At 36.9% G+C, this 5140-nt stretch overlaps 1 non-coding gene across 1 annotated transcript; it reads left to right on the plus strand.

Annotated features, from left to right (window-relative positions):
• The first annotated feature begins 3407 nt into the window (after positions 1-3407).
• On the plus strand, positions 3408-3514 carry LOC127492916 (U6 spliceosomal RNA). The gene has a single exon (XR_007922734.2). It is a non-coding gene; the product is annotated as a U6 spliceosomal RNA (small nuclear RNA).
• Positions 3515-5140: the final 1626 nt, after the last annotated feature.

A 5140-nucleotide genomic window follows, 5' to 3' on the forward strand; every position in this document is an offset into this window, starting at 1 on the left:
CCCTGCTGGTCAGGGGCCAGCCTCAGGCTTAAGACCTCAACAGCAGGAACCCAAGAAAGTGAGCCATCATTCACTACTTCCCAGGTGTATTTGCAGGGAATTGGATCAGAGGTAGAGTAGCTGGGACTGGAACCAGTACTTTAACATGGGATGTGACTTAACCTGCTGCACCAGAATGTCTGCTACAATAACAAAAACATTCAATTACCCCTCAACTGTTAAGATTATTAACTGAAAGACGTAGAAATGTTTTGGGATGGAATAAAGCAGAAAGCCATTTTATGAATAAAAATATTGGTAAAGTTTTAGATATTCCAAGACTTGATTCATGATTCTCCAATGATTAATGCATAATGTTTCACATGACAACAGAGGTATTTGTTCCACACTCCTTGTTAATGTTACGGAATGTATGTTTTATCTATTGGAAAGATAAATTGCTACCTCTTTACTCATTCATTTTTTAATTCATCAATAAAAAGTGCAATGGCCTACTGTGCAGCGATGATATAGCAGTAAACAAAACAGAGACTTTAAGTAGGCAGGTCAGGAAAATATTCATTTATAATGGGAGGCTTAAGCAAGGACATAAAGAGATTAGCTATTGAAATATATCCTATCTAGAAAAAATCATTCAGGAGAAGAAAGTGGAGGAGTCAGAACAGCACTGAGATGTGTTCTGTAAAGTAAGAAAACCAGTGTAATGAGAGCATGAGGTAATGGGAGGGAGAAAACCGTTAGAGAGTGCAAGGTGGTATGGTGTACTTTTGACCATATAGGTCACAGGGACAGGCCTTGGCTTTCTCTATAAATACTTTGGGAAAACAATGTTGCAAGGAAGAGGTAAGATTACACAGAAATTTTTTAGTGCACTCAGGTTACTTGTGTACAAATTAGTGAAAACTGTGTTCTACAAAATCCATTAGCATATTCAATTTAAATCTTCATGTAAGAAGTAGAATAACGCAAAGAGCTTCCTTAGAAGACTGAAAATGTGGAGTTTTTGTTGTATCAGACATGAATTAGTTCTGTGAACCTGAATGAGTCATACAATGTCTTTGGTCTCAGCTTTCTATCAGTTGAGAAAGATCACCAAACATGATTTCTGATTTTTCCAGGCCTATGTTTCTACGACTGTGCTCTGGGTCACGTCCCTCAGCTTGAGTTGCTGGAGAAGTAAATCTATAGCTGTATTTTACCTACTTAGTCAAACTGTCATTTGTTGTTCTGGATGAACACATTATTTTTCCTTCTTTCTTTTTATTGGCACTAAATTAAAAACCATGGTGGTTTAATGACAGAAGATAGTACAATAGTATTTTAGATGCTCATTTTCTTTCTCTCTCTTTTCTTTAGCAGAGTCACATACTTTTCAGAAAACTAAACCCCAAGAAATTAACTAAAACTTACAGTAAACTTTCAGTGAACAGGATCCATACTAAGCATGGCAATAGACTGAGAGTATATTCTCATCTTTTAAAATGCATATATGTTTAGTTAAGATGTATGGAATTCATTTCTTTATAAATTAAACAAGACTAGCAGTGAATAAAACTGGGGGGATGCCATTTGGATAAAAATGAAGTTACTTCATATAAAAATAGCCGTTTCTAAAAGGCATATCTATTTGCATTAAAGATGTGGACAGCCAGAAGCCACAAAATAAAAGTGTGGGTGCCATTGGGTCTGTGGTATGCACTTTGGCTATGGAAAAGCTACAGCTTTGACAACAACATTTATTAAGAACCCACAGTATGTATGAGCTGGTTCCTCTCCTCTGTGTAAAACTTGCAGCTAACTCCTCTTGATTTTTAAAATAACTATCTAATATTAGCCAAGGAAACTGGATCTTTCTTTCATTGCTGGTTCCAAATTAAATTTCCCCTCAAATCTATACCTTCCAAAGGTCAAAATCATGAGCCACTCAGAATCCTCTAGCAGATTATTACACCTGTCATGTTCAAAGACCTGATTACCAGCCCTATATTACTCCAGTTTCGTTTTAAAAAAAGTAAACAACAACAATTTTGAAGCCATACATTTTTAGTCTTCTGCAGTAAAGCTCACATTTCAATCTAACACATTTCTTCATAATAATGTGCAATGTTATGAAACATTTATCCCAAATGCAGGAATGCAGTCTTTAAATCTGAGGTTTGGATTTAACCTGGGTACTGCTAGTTTCTTGCAGAATCCATGATGGTCATGTTCAAAATTCATACATCCTTTAAATGGTTTATTGTTGTCCTGAGATAAAGAACTAAAGTAGAAAATCAACACAATTCTTGGTTTTGTCAATTTTTTTCCTCAAAAGTTAAAAGTATTTTCCCAAGATATATAATTTAGTGCCAAATCTAAATAATTCAACTTAAATTATACTTAATGATATATTTAATATGAACTAATATAAGAAACAATGTTTTGCATAGCAACAGGACATTTTTGAAATTGTTCACCTGGGCCATAAAATGATAAAACGGTCTATTCACAAAAGTGCTTGGGAAACAGCTTGTTTGGATTTCGTAAATCTTGCCTCTATTTTAGTGACTAAGATTATATATATATATATATATATACACACATATATACTTATACATATATACATATATATATACATGTTTACTGAAGAATATTTTCCATCAAAGGATACTTAAAGTATACTCATTTTTTTAGGATTTATTTATTTATTTGAAAGGTAGAGTTTCAGAGAGGCAGAGGTAGAAAGAGAGAAAGAGATCTTCCATCCACTGATTCACTCCCCAAATGGCCACAATGACAAAAGCCATGCCAATCCAAGGCCAGGAGCCAGGAGCTTCTTCTGGGTTTCCCACATGGTTACAGGGTTCCAAGGACTTAGGCCATCTTCTACTGTTTTCTCAGGTCATAGCAGAGAGATGGATCGGAAAAGGAGCAGCCAGGTCTTGAACCAGCACCCATATGGAATGCTGTCACTGCAGGCTGTGGTTTTACCCACTATGCCACGGCACTGGTCCCAGTATACTAATTCTTATTGAAAAGTTATTAGGCAGATGCTGGAAGATGGTGGCTATCGTGACATGTAATATAGTTTCCTTGTTCTCAAAAGACTCACTATCAAGAGTTAGAATGAGCACCGGCTGCAGCACTCCAGCTGCAGTGGCCATTGGAGGGTGAACCAACGGAAAAAGGAAGACCTTTCTCTCTCTCTCTCACTATCCACTCTGCCTGTCAAAAAAAAAAAAAAAAAAGAGTTAGAATGATCTCTCTTCTATTAATTTACTAAATAAGTTTTTAGGGTACAAAATGTACCTGGAACAAACAACGATGCCAAAACCAAACCGGGTGGAGCTGTCAAAGATGAAATGAATGAGAAAAGTTCACTGCCATCATGTAAGTGGTATAAATACATTTAAAAATAGACTGAAGTTGTGCTCACTTCGGCAGCACGTATACATATATTGGAATGATACAGAGAAGATTAGCATGACCCCTGCACAAGGATGACACACAAAATCATAAAGTGTTTCCTAGTTTTTGAACCCCTGGAATCTCTCAATCTCTCCTCTCTCCCCCTCTCCCCAACCCCGGAAGAGAATGGGAGGAAATATTAGCAAACTGTGAAACTGAAAAATGATTAATATCCAGAATCTATGAAGAGCTCAAAAAACTCAACAACAAAACAAGCAAACCAGTTAGGAAATGGGCAATACATAAACAGGCATGTTTTTCTTTCTTTTTTTTTAATTTATTTACTGGACAGGTAGAGTTAGAGACAGAGACAGAGACAGAGAGAGAGAGAGAGGTCTTCCTTCCATTGGTTCACTCTCCAAATGGCCAAAACAGCCGGAGCTGCACCCATCTGAAGCCAGGAGCCAGGTGCTTCCTCCTGGTCTCCCATGCGGGTGCAGGGGCCCAAGCACTTGCCCATCCTCCACTGCCTTCCTGGGCCACAGCAGAGAGCTGGACTGGAAGAGGAATAGCCAGGACTAAAACTGGCACCCATATGGGATGCCAGCGCCGCAGGTGGAGGATTAACCTAGTGCCTCACGGTGCAGGCCCCAATAGGCATTTTTCAAAGGATGAAATTCAAATGGCCAACAGATACATGAAAATATGCTCAGGAACACTAGCACATCAAAACCATGATGAGGTTTCACCTCACCCCAGTTAGAATGGCTCTCATACAGAAATTAACAAATAGCAAATGCTGGTAAGGATTTGTAATAAAAGCTATCCTAATCCACTGTTGGTGGGAATGTAAACTGGTCTAGCCATTGTGGAAGACATTATGGAGATACCTCAGAAATCAGAAAATAGATCTACCATATGGCCCACAATCCCACTCTTGGGAATTTTCCCAAACAAAATGAAATCAGTTTATGAAAGAGATATATGTAACCCATGCACATTTCAGTTCATTACATAATAGCTAAGATAGGGAATCAACCGAGATGTCCAACAGCTGATGACTGGATACAGGAAATTAGAATATACATACACTATGGAGTATTACTCAGCCATGAAAAAAGTGAAATTTCGTCTTTTGCAACAAAATGGATGAATTAGAAACCATTATATGTAGTGAAATAAGCCAGTCCCAAAAAGACAAATACCATATGTTTTAGGAAAAAAATCTGTGAAACTAGTACAGTACCAAAAATAATGTATAGGAATGAATTTGACATTTTGAGGTTCAATGATCGTTTATGGTCCTGAACTGTGTATGTTTTCCTTCTTACTACTTATTGAACTCCTTTTGAAGTGCAGAGTTAAATCAAACTGAAATCAGCTCATTGTAAAAATCAAGAGAGGGAATAAGAGGAAGGAGGAGGAAGAGTGAGAGCATGGGTTGGAGAAAGGGTCGGGTGGGAAGAATCACTGTGTTCCTAAATCTGTATATTTGAAATACATGAAATTTGTATACCTTCAATAAAATTTGTTTATAAAAGGATGCTCAAAAGAGAGAGAGAGAGATGTTTAGAGAAGCCTGCATTCTACAAAGCAATCAGATAAATTTTAACCAGTGACAAACTGTATTTCAAAATTCTATTGAAAGAAAGATTTAGATAATACCACCAATTTTATAATAATCAAACATATCAACTAAACACACTTCATTTGCTTTTAAAATTATGCAGTTAAATCATTTTTGAATGATTAA

Source organism: Oryctolagus cuniculus, chromosome 14 (genome assembly GCF_051225735.1).
Source record: "Oryctolagus cuniculus isolate XC-2025 breed Fujian yellow rabbit chromosome 14, ASM5122573v1, whole genome shotgun sequence".
Classification (NCBI taxonomy): domain Eukaryota; kingdom Metazoa; phylum Chordata; class Mammalia; order Lagomorpha; family Leporidae; genus Oryctolagus; species Oryctolagus cuniculus.